Below are 14,762 nucleotides of genomic sequence, written 5' to 3' on the forward strand. Positions count from 1 at the left end.
AATGAATGCTAGATTTTCCAAATAAGCCATTTTTTATTAACACATATGTATTCTTAATTTGTTTCTAATTTGCATGGCTTTGCACACAGTATATTTTGGGTTCAAGTAAACATTTACCATTTGCTCCAAAGCACTACGCTAGCACCACACAACAGGACAAGCTCATAGATAACTACATCAGTGCCAAAGAACAGCCCCCATGAGAAGTTCAAACACCAGACTATAAGGACACTACCACAAAATCACTTCCTAAAAGCTTGGTTTTCCCCAGAATAACAAAGTAACGATTAATGACACTGTGCAAGATGAAATACACTCTTTTCATTCAAGCTCTAATAGCCTAGACAACAGTCATTCTTCTTGCTGCTTTGGTGACTGGCTCAACTCACCACTGGCCTGCAGAGAGCCTGCCAGCTTTAGATCAATAAGTCCTGTGATCTTTAATACAGAACAGAAGCCACAACCCAACTGATTCTTTCTGTAGTCATCAATCAGGGTTTGACTCCAGCTTGTCTCTTGACCCACCGGGAGATGGGCTGTCTGCCACACATCCCCTGGAGAGAAATGAGAAGGGCTGTATAAAGCAGGCAGCGGCAGAAGTCAGGGAAACCAGTGAAAGGGATTTCCAGGAGGAACTGTGTTCTCTGTCCCAGAGGAGGCACACGAATTCCACCCGAAAATGGTCAGCTGTCAAGGATTCCAGAGGAAGCACTGTCTCCCCTAGATAGCAGGCCAAGTGGTAAAGCCTGAAGGTCAATTTCAAGAGACACATCCCCAGCCAGGCTGGGAGGAGGGCCCAGAGTGGGCAGATGAAACCTAGCAAGCAGCAAGCAATAAAGTCTCCGCAGATCAGAGTTTGCGAATTTAAATAACATTTCTTGATTTTACAAATTCTCTTTGGCAACTTTTAATCTTGAATTAATCTCCTATAACTATTCTAAATTTTAAAACTCCCTTGTAATTGTAAATCTCTTCTTGTTTGTGAATTAACCAATAAGTTAAATAAGAGAGATAAACAGCAATGCTTTGAGTTACCAGCCTAGAAGTGGCTGTGTGGCTTACCACCCTGGTTTTCTTTTCTTTTTTTTTTTCTTTTTGAGATGGAGTTTCGCTCTTGTCACCCAGGCTGGAGTACAGTGGCACAATCTCAGCTCACTGCAACCTCGTCTCCCGGGTTCAAGCGATTCTCCTGCCTCAGCCTCCCAAGAAGCTGGGATTATAGGTGCCTGCCACCACGCCCAGCTAATTATTGTATTTTTAGTAGAGACGGGGTTTCACCATGCTGGCCTGGACCACCCTGATTTTCTAAGTGCAGCCCACTGTAAGACCTGGTTTCCTTGGTTGGGGCCCATGGCAACAGAGTTGCAATTCTCCAAATGGAGTTGGACAGTGGTGGAGACCCTGTGTGCAGGACTTCATCCTACTCCTGTTGCTACAGTGATCAAACATGACCTTCCAGTCACACCTGCAGCATTCTACACGTACGAACACACACACACACACCCCTCTACAAACAGAGGGTAAGTCTGATGAGCTCCAAGTCACACATCCCTCTGAAAAGGCGGGGACTGGGCTGCAAAAGGAGGGTAGGCTCCTAGCTGCCGGTAAGGAAAGGGGCAACTTCAAGCCTATTTTTTCCACAGTCATCTTGATTCTTCTGGGGAAGCTGAGCTATTGGGGCCATCGTCCAACTTCAGAGGGCACCGCTCACACAGAATCCAATGTGAAAGGAGCCCCATCTGCTGAGCAAAGTGGCAGTCCTGCCTCCTACCCACCCCCAAACCTGAGCAAGCCTGTCTTCACCACCAACTTTAAGGAGCCAGTTTGATTTTGCTACATCTCCATTTTCTAACCTATATATAATCTCAAGATAGCCTCAACTACATACAAGTTATTTGGCAAAACTTCTACCGACTTTTCTGCCTACAAATATCTCAGAGAGAGCACTGGATTAGGAGTTGGAAGTCGTATCTTCATTTATGTCATTCATTCACCAAACAAATGCATGTTAAGTACCTAATACAATGCAGGCACCAAAGGTATGAAGGTGAACAAACAAGACAGACAAGGGCCCCTGGACTCACGGGGCTTTAGCCAAGTTATTCAGTGTCCTAAACTGAAATTAAGGGGCTTAGACAAGAAGCTCTGTGAAGTCTCTCCCAGCTTTCCTATTCTCCATTCTCTGCATTGGGGCCAAGAGGGGACTGAAACATTCTGGAATGTTCCGCCTCCCTGAACAGATGCTATTTTAACTCCACATACATATAGACATATAGCTCCGGCTGTGGCCATGTGACTGCTCTCCATTCTGCCAACCGTAAACTATACATTTTCATCCCAGAGTTATTAAACTAACTGGTGCCCTAGTCCAGAAGGCCCACTGGCATGCACATCTCAGGCTCCATGGCACAGGGACCCTCACAGCCCCATTCCTTCCAATGAGGAAATCTGGTTCCTTCAGATCCAAACTAAAGAAAAACAGAAGCAGGGCTGCCAAGCCTTCCTCACATGTTGCCTGGGTTTATTTTTTCTTCATCAGCTCACATCATTTCTGACACTGCACTTCAACATCCTGAACACAGCCAGGGAAAAAAGCTTTTAAGAGGCACTGAAGTGCAGCCAACTTCTGATTAGCCACAGTCCTGAAGGAAAGGAGCAGCACATGGCCAAAGCAAGAGGACTCTTGCATCCGCGTAGAGAGGGGCGAAGATTCACGTACAGGATACGGAGAAGCCTTCAGGGATCAAGTGCACATTCTTCCCTCTCCACACCCCACCCCCAGCAATTCCCTTCAGACATTTCAGGAGAGCCCCTGGCTGGAGTCTTGCCTTCTGGGAGTTCCTGAGGGCACTGCATCCACCAGAAAGGGAGGTGTCCACAGTCTCCATTATCAACTGGCAGGGGAAAATACCAGCTCCTGAATCAATGGGGGGAACAGATTTGTATAAGCACGATACGAACCTAAGCTATGATTAAATGTACTTAACAGTGGGTAGGGTCTTCATGAACACATCTCAAGAGTTTTTTTTTTCTTCAGAGCTAAGTTGAAATACAGTAAGCAGGCCTGGCGCAGTGGTTCACGCCTGTAATCCCAGCACTTTGGGAGGCCGAGGCAGAAAGATCACCCGAGGTCAGGAGTCCGAGACCAGCCTGGCCAACATGGTGAAACCCCATCTCTACTAAAAATACAAAAATTGGCTGGGCATGGTGGTACGCGCCTGTAATCCCAGCGACTCAGGTGGCCGAGGCAGGAGAACTGCTTGAACATGGGAGGCAGAGGTTGCAGTGAGCCGAGATCACACCACTGCACTCCAGCCTGGGCAACGAGAGCGAAGCTCCATCTCAAAAAAACAAAAGAACAACAAAAAACAAATATAGTAAGCAGAAATGTATGCAGTAGAGAGGGAGAAGCTGAGGACAAGAAAGCCATCAGACATGAGACAGTAAGGGTGTGAATGAAGACGGACGTGGGAAAGGCTGGGCCCCAGCAAGACTCCTGACGAGGCAGTGGATGCCTTGTCCTTTCAGATGATATGCACAGGCCCTCGAAGTTAACCAGCATCTGCCTAGGGCTGTGTCAGACACTCCAAAAGCCCTCCCTATCCTCCCCTCTCCAGCCTCCCTCACTTTCCCTGTCTCCCCTGGTCACTTTGCTTCCCTCCCCACAGAAAGAAACCAAGCTGCTTTTGGGGAATGGTGCCAGCTGGTGGCTAGTACAAAGAACTGTTTCTCACCACTACTTCTCTCTCCTTTCTCTTAAAGAAATCTTTATTGCTCTCCTCCTCATCCTTTTTCCTCTGTTTCTACTAATTTTGATCACAGAAAGCTTAATTTCAAAGTTAGAATCCAGATTCCCCACTTCCCTACAAGGAGACCTCGGGCAAGTCACAGGACCTCTCTTTGCCTCACTCCCTCTCTGCAAACATGAACAGAAATACCTGCCTACTCAGCAGAGCATTTATGAAGCCCTGGATAGCTACTTCCACTCTGAACAGAACTGCATTCACCTGACAGAAAGCACAACTCTCACTGACTCTCTGCTAACTCTACCATGTGCTTTGACACTCCGAATAATGCTCAACTCAAAGGAATTTGTCCGATGACCACTATGCTGCAGATAAAACAAGTCAACAGCAGAGGACCCACAAGCCTTCCTCAGAAGCAAAACACAAAGTCCCAACTCTGCAGGAGCTCATTTCTCTGGTGGATTTCTTCATTCTCAGATGGAATGCCGTGTTCCTGAGTAGCTGGCAGAGTCCTACATCAGCACTTGTAGCCACTAACCTCTCCCTGTGGCAGGAGACACCATCTGTAACTGACCACAGTGCCCTGAAGGGGTACTGTGCCTCCCGGCCCCTCCCTTGGCACACTGGATATCGAGCTCTCGTTTTACCAGGAGAGACGTGGACAGGCCCTGTGTGGCTCTGCTGATCCCAAAATGCCATCTTGCTGTGATAAAGATCTCAAAAGGGCTAATGAAATTATCTCCTCTGCCTTTTATTCCTCAGTAACAACCACAAAATTAGATAAAATGACCCCTTGCTCCTCTAATTTAAGACCTACTTTATTACCTTCTACCCCAATTCTCTCTCTTTTAAACCGATATGAGACCCTGAAGACCCACAGGCCAATGGGATTAGTAATTGCTGGCTTCTTCCTCCTGGCCTGTTCTCCAGAGAGAATGTCTCCTTCCCCCAGGGTGGGGTCACAATCAGTTCAATCTTCATGCTTCAGAGACATCCCCTTTGAACAAGATCAGATGTTTCCCCACCCCTCCCTGGTGCTCCGCTCAAAGGAGCAGCAGCCCCTTCTCACTCATAGTATTGGCGTCAACTCAGCCAGAAAGGCAATGGCAAAAAGGAGGAGGTCAGCATGGTTAATTGTCCACCAGGCTAAAACACAGGCCCACTCAAACCAGCACCTTGGGAGGGCTGGTCACCCCCATAAAATGTTAAGTGCACTTTGAACCCAGGAACAAGGAGAATGAGAACTATTTTCCCCAGCCTGCTGGGCTGCAAGGAGAGCTTCAGCTGTTTGTTTTCTTTTTCAAATTGTGGCCATAAAGGGAAGAAGGACTTCTCTGCAGTCATGTCAAGCAAGTAGATGAAATGCAGGCGAGGTGAGCCCTGAAGCTTGGCCATTAGGAAATAAAGTCAGGAAAGATAAGCATCAATGGAGGAGGTCTGAAGGGAGCCAACCAACTCTTCCCCAGATTTGAAGAAGAAACCTGAGAAAACAGGATGTCAGAAGCCTGAGACATTGCTCAATATAAGAATGATGTATAGGGAAAAGGGGGAAAAGGAATCATAGAACACAGAATATTTACTCTTTAACATTAAAAAAGATGGATGATTTTAGGACTAACGTTTAAGTCTTTAATCCATCTTGAATTAATTTTTGTATAAGGTGTAAGGAAGGGATCCAGTTTCAGCTTTCTACATACGGCTAGCCAGTTTTCCCAGCACCATTTATTAAATGGGGAATCCTTTCCCCATCGCTTGTTTTTCTCAGGTTTGTCAAAGATCAGATAGTTGTAGATATGTGGCGTTATTTCTGAGGGCTCTAAACCATAAAAAACCCTAGAAGAAAACCTAGGCATTACCATTCAGGACATAGGCATGGGCAAGGCCTTCATGTCTAAAACACCAAAAGCAATGGCAACAAAAGCCAAAATTGACAAATGGGATCTAATTAAACTAAAGAGCTTCTGCACAGCAAAAGAAACCACCATCAGAGTGAACAGGCAACCTACAAAATGGGAGAAAATTTTCGCAACTTACTCATCTGACAAAGGGCTAATATCCAGAATCTACAATGAACTCAAACAAATTTACAAGAAAAAAACAAACAACCCCATCAAAAAGCGGGCGAAGGACATGAACACACACTTCTCAATAGAAGACATTTATGCAGCCAAAAAACACATGAAAAAATGCTCACCATCACTGGCCATCAGAGAAATGCAAATCAAAACCACAATGAGATACCATCTCACACCAGTTAGAATGGCAATCATTAAAAAGTCAGGAAACAACAGGTGCTGGAGAGGATGTGGAGAAATAGGAACACTTTTACACTGTTGGTGGGACTGTAAACTAGTTCAACCCTTGTGGAAGTCAGTGTGGCGATTCCTCAGGGATCTAGAACTAGAAATACCATTTGACCCAGCCGTCCCATTACTGGGTATATACCCAAAGGACTATAAATCATGCTGCTATAAAGACACATGCACATATATGTTTATTGCGGCACTATTCACAATAGCAAAGACTTGGAACCAACCCAAATGTCCAACAACGATAGACTGGATTAAGAAAATGTGGCACATATACACCATGGAATACTATGCAGCCATAAAAAGGGATGAGTTCATGTCCTTTGTAGGGACATGGATGAAATTGGAAATCATCACTCTCAGTAAACTATCGCAAGAACAAAAAACCAAACACCGCGCATTCTCACTCATAGGTGGGAATTGAACAATAAGAACACATGGACACAGGAAGGGGAACATCACACTCTGGGGACTGTTGTGGGGTGGGGGGAGGGGGGAGGGATAGCTTTAGGAGAAATACCTAATGCTAAATGACGAGTTAATGGGTGCAGCACACCAGCATGGCACATGTATACATATGTAACTAACCTGCACATTGTGCACATATACCCTAAAACTTAAAAGTATAAAAAAAAAAAAAAAAAGATGGATGAGGACTTTTTTTCAGTCTTTTGCCTATTTGGAAATGTTACTCCTATTAACTACTTATCCAAAGGACTTCCTTCTAAAAAAGGCCCATAGTGTTAAGAAGATGCTAAGGAACAGGAAACAGTCATTTCTTAACTGAAAGGGGACATGATAATGATAAAACAATACCTCCAATCTTTTTGTAAGGGAAAAAGTCTAAGATATTCCATTTAAAATCAACTTTTCCTGGAAACAAGTACCTGTACGTTTTCCTGAAATCAACAACAAAACCCCTACAGTAGGTAAGACAAACTGGTCACCCAATCACAGCTGACAAGCTACCTGGTCCAAGTAAACGGTGGTTCCTAAATTATGCATTGACTGTGCTCTGGAAATGGAATAGAGCAAACTCTTCCCAGAGATGTCAATATATGCATGCAGCTTTGCAATGAAACTTGAAAGGCTGTTTCAGAGACTTTGCTTCCTCTTTAAGGAACTACAGCTAAAGATAAAGGCTTCACCTGAAAAAAAAAATCCACAAAGGCTGAGGGAGGATGTGCCATATATTAATCTTTGTACTAATACCTGGTTCCCAGGCATTTCAGCAATAAAGGAAACTGTGATGCAGAGCCCAGTATGCTAATGGCACTGGAGTCCCAGATCAGGAGACAAGCTGCTGTGTCTGCTAGTTGCCTTTGCTCTGATTTCTCCCAAATGTCAACCCTGGACACAAGGGGCCCATGTTGGACAGTGTCTTCGGATCAAGGCCAATCTATAAAAGCAGCTGTATTAAAAATATACACACACCCTGACATACAAATTCAACTGATAAGGCGCTAGCAGTCCCATCTTCAGAAATAGTAAACATTTCACCGAATGAAAACACAGTACCTTATTAACAAGTCCAAAACACATATGACAAGTTCTGAAGCTTTAAGGAGATTCAGGAACTAAACCACTTCTTGGAGTACTTGGGGTAGTCAAGATTCAACTAGCGACCTCTGTGAAGTGAGCCTGAACACACACCTTGTGAGCCCCTACATGGAGCTGGGCAGCTCAATAACTTGAGGGTTTGACCTACTTCATCACGGTTGCTGCTTTTCCTAACATCATCAGAACTGCACTGTAAAACAAGAGGGGCTCTGAGGATCAGATATCTCCTAGAAGCTCGGTGAACTGCAGCTCATTATGAAGTGGCCGGCACTCTCCCTGGGTGGGGCAGTGTGGAGACCAGACTCCCAGCAAATGCCCTGCAGCAGCTTCTTCAGGGATGGTGTGACACAAACATTCAGTAACATCTCAAGTTCCAAAGACTGCTAAAACCCATGCATATTTTAACATCTGGGCTTTTTCACTTCAATGTATTTTCTTAGCTTATTTTTCAAGTATGATAGACAAACTGATTCCATGGAGACTAGACATTCTTGGGCAAAGCTGAAATCTTCCTTCTATCCAAGCCCTGGGAAACTTGAAGACCATGAAGAGGATCAGCTGGGAGTCAAGGTTCCTTTACTGCCTTGTCTTTCATTCAATTCTCCTTCAGGAAGCTGTACAGCTGGGACTCAGCACCACGCCGAAGAAACCATGGGGAAGTGACTACTTTTATGTGGCACTTACTGTCGGGGAACTTCTACTAGGTTGTGGAAAGCACACCCAGAAACCAGAAGGCAACTTCTTTTGCTTTAGTGCTGCAAACACCCAGGATGGCAAGTGGAAGGCTGAACAATGTGTAGTGTTAACGCAGAAGCAGAATAAGGCTGGGGCAAAACCTCAAGACCACATTCTCCTAGTGACAGCAGTCTTTGGCTAGATTTAAGTGCCACCCCAGGCATCAGAGAATTCAGCCACCCAGCAGCTCCTGAAAGGACTCAACTCTCATTTTGGCTCCAACATTCAGGTGATCCACAGCCCTGAGGGTTTCTACTCCCAACCCACGGGATAACGCAAGATCAACTCAAGCCAATCCGGGTACCTTTCATAGCACCCAACTTACTAAGAAGAGTAAGGAAAACTCAAGTGCACTGATTTAAAAGTGTCATATCAAAATTATTTAAACCTAAACTGCGTTTTAAAACAAATGCTCAAGCCACTAAGACATATTTTAATCTCCTTCAGGTTGCCCATTGGGAAAGTCTACTGTTCCCTATTGCCTTTACATTTAGATAATGTTCAATCCTATGGTGGTCTGCATGCCAATGGTAGGGTTGCCTGGAGCTTCCAGAGTCTAGTTGACAACTCTGTGTCTCTCCAAGGGCAGCCAAGGGGTCCGGCTGCTCGTGGCCACAGGTTGCCATTTAGTGCATTACTGCTCTGTGACCTAGCATAACTTACGCTACCTGGGACGAACATTCTTCCATTTATTGAAAATCTGTTCCATGCCAGAAACCATGCTAGGTGAGAGATGGTACCAAAAGGAACTCACAGACAAGAGGAAAAAGATGTGCACAAACAAGTAAGTAAAGCTCACCATGACAAGTCCAACGTGTTGTGTGAGCACAGAGAAGGGGCCATTCATTTTTCTGGGAAGCAAAAAAAGGTTACATTCTGAAAAGTCTCTCATTCAGACAGTTGATAAACAGGTGAAATTTGGGACCAGGTGTGGTGGGTTATGCCTGTAATCCCAGCACTTTGGGAGGCCAAGGCAGGCTGATCACTTGAGGTCAGGAGTTCGAGACCAGCTTGGCCAATATGGCGAAACCTTGTCTCTACTAAAAATACAAAAATTAGCTGTGTGTGGTGGCATGTGCCTGTAGTCCCAGCTACTCAGGAGGCTGAGGCAGGAGAATGGCTTGATCCTGGGAGGTAGAGGTTGCAGTGAGCCACGATCACGCCACTGCACTCCAGCCTGGCCTACAGAGGAAGACTCCATCTCAAAAAAAAAAAAAGAAAAAAGAAAAGAAAAAGAAAAAAAGAAGAGAAAAGAAAAAGAAAAAAGAAATTTGGGCTGGATCTTAAAGGAGGAAAAGGAATTCTAAAGCACCGACCTAAACAGAAGAGAAAAGGGTGTTGAAACAAAGGAAAGAGGGCTGAGTAATGAGAAAGCCAGCCATGCCCAGGAGCAAGCCAGCAAGGTAAACATCTTTACCAGGCCACTCACAACAGCCACAGGGACCAATTTACACCTTTCTTAGAGAAGATGCTGCCCCACATTTAAGGATTTTCTTTCTATTGAATGAGAACCTTGGGTGGTTATCAGAGTGCATTGTCTTATCTACAGTATAGGGACAACCCACCTGGCTGTGAGCAGTCCCAGGTCCCTCACTTGCATGAGGTGCTTCTTAACAAAATGCAGAAACCATAGGCCAGCTGTCAACTAAAGAGTCTGCTTCCCAACTCACCTGAAAAACAATTGGAAAAAGTCATTTTTATTATTAACCGGAGTAGCCAGTCTTTTGATGGTTCCAGCAGAAACCTGCAGTCTATGGCTAAGCTCTTTGCTCTCAGAGCAGAAAACAAGGCTAGTGTTACCTGGCCAAGGGGCTGGATCAAACAGACCTAGGTGACAATGCTAGTTTTACAACTCAGTGGCAGGGTAACTGCAGTCAGGTAGCTAACCTACCTGTGCTTCAGTTTCCTCCCCTGCAGTACCTACCTCAGAATGATTAGGAAGGTCTTCTATATGCCAGGTACCTTCTATATGACTGGAAATCCCTGCATAAACATGTGATGGGTTCCCTGCCCTCAGGGAGCTTAGAGTCCATAAAGAGAAATAAATAGGTCGCATTCACGACTTTGATGCAGCTGATAGGAGCTGAAGGGAGGAAAATACAAGGGTACATGTGAGCCTTTGCAGAGGCACCAGCTGATTTCAGAGGCATCAAAGGAAGCTCCCCAGAGCAAGCGAGGGCTAAAATGAGGAGGTGGCCAAACTAGAGGGCAAGCAAAGTGCATGCCAGGCAAAAGGAACAGCAAGACGGGGGGTCCTGGAAGCAAGAACACTGTCCACAAAAGAAAGAAGTTGGTGCCCACTGAAGCATTTCAGGTGACAAGAGGCCTTCTTACAGCTGCTTTAGGAGAGTTTGGACTTCACCTTAAGGCTAATGCAAGCTCTGACATAGGAGAGGAGACTGGGATGGTTCAGACAGCTTTCGGCAACACCAGAGAGGGGAATAAACTGGAAGGAGGCAATGACACCCCATCTTAGCTTCCCCAAATGCCACATCCTGGTCTGTCATGAGAGGACAGAAAGACAACCCTCATGGTCAGAAGTGAAGCTGAGCTCCCTCCAGCATCTCCAGTGAACCACTGCTTCTGAAGCCCAGGTTCCTCCAGCACGAGGTGGTTCCTGCCAGGCAGACACCAGCTCAGTGCCACTGCCTCAGGGGCAGAGTCTGCCTGCCTCAACATACCCCCACCAAATGCCTGGGTGGCACCGTGTGGTGCAGCAGCATCACCTGGGAACGTGTCAGAAACACAAAGTCTCCACCATCCCAGACCTAGTGGCTCAGAATCTCTGGGGTGGGACCCACATTCAGTGTTTTCACAAGTCCTCTGGGTGACGGTGATGCTTGCTAAGGGCAAGTCCTGGGGGACAGAGTACACAGCTGGCCCAGCCTGCTAACCCAACAGCAACTCTGTGCTCAAGGCCTCACACTCCATAGTGCTCTGAAGCCCATTTCTGTTGTAAAAAATAAACAAAGCTGGTTTTTACGCATGGCACCATTCCTAGTCCTGTGGGGCAATAGGGCAGGGGACAGAGCCACCTTCAGGGTAGAGCGGGGGAGGTGGGAATACAGGCAAGGCCCTTCCTCTTCTCCTGGGCCCTCATCTGTTTTAGGACAGGCAAAGGGAACTCGAGCTTCAAGGAAAGAGAACGCATGCTTCTCCTTTTAGACATTTCTCCTCCCACCTAGATACAGAATCTGACCACTCCATAAATGAAACAGTGAGGTCACGCTGGAAGGCTCCATGTAGTTTTATTAGAGGGTCAAGTTTCTTCCTGGAGAGTGAAATGAACTCTGTGGTTACAAAGACACCAAGGCTCAGGAGCCATAAAGTAATTCAGGATTCAGAAGAGCCCAGTTTATCTACCTCTTTCTTTGAATATCTATCTTCTCCTTACAAAAAGAAAAAAGATTACCCCTCCCCCCAAAAAAAAGCATATTTCTATAAACAGCAGGCAAGTTCTCACATTCTTGTTTGTGTTTTTATAGCTCTTGCTTTCTTTACAAAAGGGGATGGGGGGCGGGGGTGGAGGCCAAAGCATCAAAATAGCACTCAGGTCATGAAGGGAGATGATGCTCCACTCAGCTCCCAGGGCCTGCCCCCTACACCAATGCCACCGTGAGGGTGGCTGTGCTGCAGGAACCCACAGGAAGTGATGCGTGGTATGGGGGCAGTGAGGACACTGTATTCTCAGCGCACCTCAAGTAGTGCTGCAGAAACCCCAACTGCCTCCCCACGTTCGGGCAGCACCCTGTGTTTGCATGCTGCAGCCCTCTGGCCTCCACACCTGCCCCTGTGCCTATGGTCCCATGCCTCCAAAGGCTTTCCATGGCCAAACATACTGCCACACCTGCTAGCCCTCAACGATCATGGCTCTTCCACCTGTCTCTCCCCACTAGACAGTGAGCTTTCCAAGGGGTGTAATAAGCATGTGTTGAATAAATGACTGAATACGCAGCCATATGGACTCACCTGGAATAAGAATTTCAGGCCTGGATTCCATCCCCTCACCCTTTCCAATCCAATGAGGCAAAATGATTTGCCCAAGGCCGCAGAGCAAGCTAACGGCACAGGAAGGTCAGGGAGGCAGAACAGACAGTTCTTATCAATTTCTGCCTTTCACAGGCTGTGTTCCCATCCTTCCTGAATACCATGCCCCCTTGAGGACAAAGACATTTTATTTGTGATAAGAATGGATTCATTTTTTGTGTGTTTCATTTCAAGAACATGGAGGAACATCTTATGAATATTAGAATGTGGAGCACTAAGCCCAATCTAGGGACAGAGCAGGGACGCCAGGGGAAGAAGAGTCGGGAAATGGCTGTCAGCCGTGGAGTGGGTCAGTTCTTCACAGACATTCCCAGAGATCTGGTCCCTCGGGAGTGCTTCTGTGTAAGTCCTTTGTTGGTTCTGGTTTACTCTGGCAGCAGAGACAAGAGAATCTCCCAACCCATCCCCACTCTGTTCTCAAAACATACTCCACCACTTACACAAGCTTTGGCTTTGGCAGCAGAATGCCCAAGTTCAGTTTCTTTTTGCCAGCCAGAGGCTAAGAACTCTGCAAATGTAATGATTCTTTGCAGATACGACAGAGAAAGCATGCACTAATGCACATTACCTAGGTGGCATGCAATCCTCAGGAGAGTCAAGCCGTTCTCTTCAAGTCCACTGGGAAAGACGCCCCCAACACTTCCACAGCCCCCTCTTCCCCTGGGGAAAAGGGAAGGTTTCTGCTGCTGGCCAAGCTCACCTGCTAAGCAGGTACAGAAAACAGATCATTTTCCGAGTCTTGGATTTAGCGTCTCTCTCAAAACCAAACTGACTTTAAAAAACAAAACCGGCCGGGCACAGTGGCTCACGCCTGTAATCCCAGCACTTTGGGAGGCCCAGGTGGGCGGATCACAAGGTCACGTGATCGAGACCATCCTGGCTAAAACGGTGAAACCCTGTCTCTACTAAAAAATACAAAAAAATTAGCCGGGCATGGTGGCGGGCGCCTGTAGTCCCAGCTACTTAGGAGGCTGAGGCAGGAGAATGGTGTGAACACAGGAAGCGGAGCTGGCAGTGAGGCAAGATCACGCCACTGCACTCCAGCCTGGGTGACAGAGCAAGACTCCGTCTCAAAGAAAAAAAACAAAAACAAAAACAAACAAACAAAAAAAACAACCAACCAACCAACCAAAACAATCCTAGGTACAATTATGGTGTTTAGTCTTAGTTTTCATATATAGATCACCTGGCTTTTCATTACAACTAGTATGTGAAATGGCCACATTAGAAGTGTGCCAAATGCATCGTGAATTATATTAAAGTTCCCATCACACACACACACACACACCAATTAAATGAATGAGAACAAGTTCTGCCTAGTACCCTCCCAGGCACCCTGTGCTCTTCTTGAGCTGCCTGGACACCTGGTGCCTGAGGCTGCCATCTGTGGCCCTGCATCCTGCTCTGCCCTCCTTCAAGAGTGCCCCACACTCCACCCTATCAAAGTCCACTCCCTGTATTCTCTGATCCTGAGAAGCATTCTATTAAGTTATTCCTGTTAATGTATAAATCACAAATGCATTGCCTGTCCTGTGTGTGCTTACACGTCTAATAAGAGGCTTAAAGGGAAACACTTCACCCAATTTCTCTAATGGTAGAATTGTAAGCACAACAGTAAGTGAATTCCACCTTTTGGGTAAGGAGCTCCTCCTATATCCAGCTGATCCCTCCACACTGACCATTTCCTCCTTCATTGGTTTCATAAGCTCACTTTGCCCCTAAGGTAAGGCTGAGATGGATCCTGCATCTTTAGGAATAGAGGTTAATTTTCATACAATTGTGGAAGGGCAAACTCCTTAACCTTCCAATTCACCTGGATCAGAACCAAGCTGGTCTGTGGAGGATGGGGCCCCTTCTTCCTCCATTTCTGGTCATCCATTACTTAACAATGCTCATTATCTCCAGTGTCTGAATCAAAGTAGGAAAGAGTGGGAAAATCACTATCGAGACATTCTTAAAGACTTCTCTACAGAGGCCCAAAGCTTATATAGTCCAGTTATCTTTGAGCACTTAATAATCAGTGTCTGTAAAACCTTCCTAAAAATAAAGGCTTCACAGAACTGACTTCTTACACCATTAACAAAGGCCTCTCTGATTTGGCTCCAACCAAGATAAAAGCCTCTCTGTAAGAGCAAAAGCATGTGTTAAGATAAAAAGTAAAGTGGATCCAATGGGACAGAAGACAGCCCTTCACAAGCAAGTATCTAAGAGGCCAAGAAATAAACAGGCAAGGGTGTCCCTCAGACATGGCCAATATCACAAGCTCAGACAGACAGGTTTCTAAACTGATGCTTCTCTAAATTGGTTTTTCTAGAGCCTTCCTGATCATAAGAACCACCTAGAAGCTTTGTTTAAAAGATACAGA

General features: G+C 46.0%; 1 protein-coding gene across 12 annotated transcripts in view; it reads right to left on the minus strand.

The window, feature by feature from the left end:
* Positions 1-14,762, minus strand: part of LHFPL2 (LHFPL tetraspan subfamily member 2) — a 157,761-nt gene that overhangs the window by 131,103 nt on the left and 11,896 nt on the right. For 6 of the 12 annotated variants that reach the window (XM_054488624.2, XM_054488625.2, XM_063664938.1 and 3 more), the window contains exon 2: positions 9,916-10,020. The exons of 5 other annotated variants lie outside the window; for them this stretch is intronic. The gene's annotated coding sequence lies outside the window, so the exon portion shown is untranslated. Of the gene's footprint in view, positions 1-9,915; positions 10,021-12,319; positions 12,341-14,762 lie in introns of those variants that run through there. One more of the 12 variants, XM_063664932.1, reaches the window with a different exon arrangement.

Source organism: Pongo pygmaeus, chromosome 4, assembly GCF_028885625.2.
Source record: "Pongo pygmaeus isolate AG05252 chromosome 4, NHGRI_mPonPyg2-v2.0_pri, whole genome shotgun sequence".
NCBI classification, from domain to species: domain Eukaryota; kingdom Metazoa; phylum Chordata; class Mammalia; order Primates; family Hominidae; genus Pongo; species Pongo pygmaeus.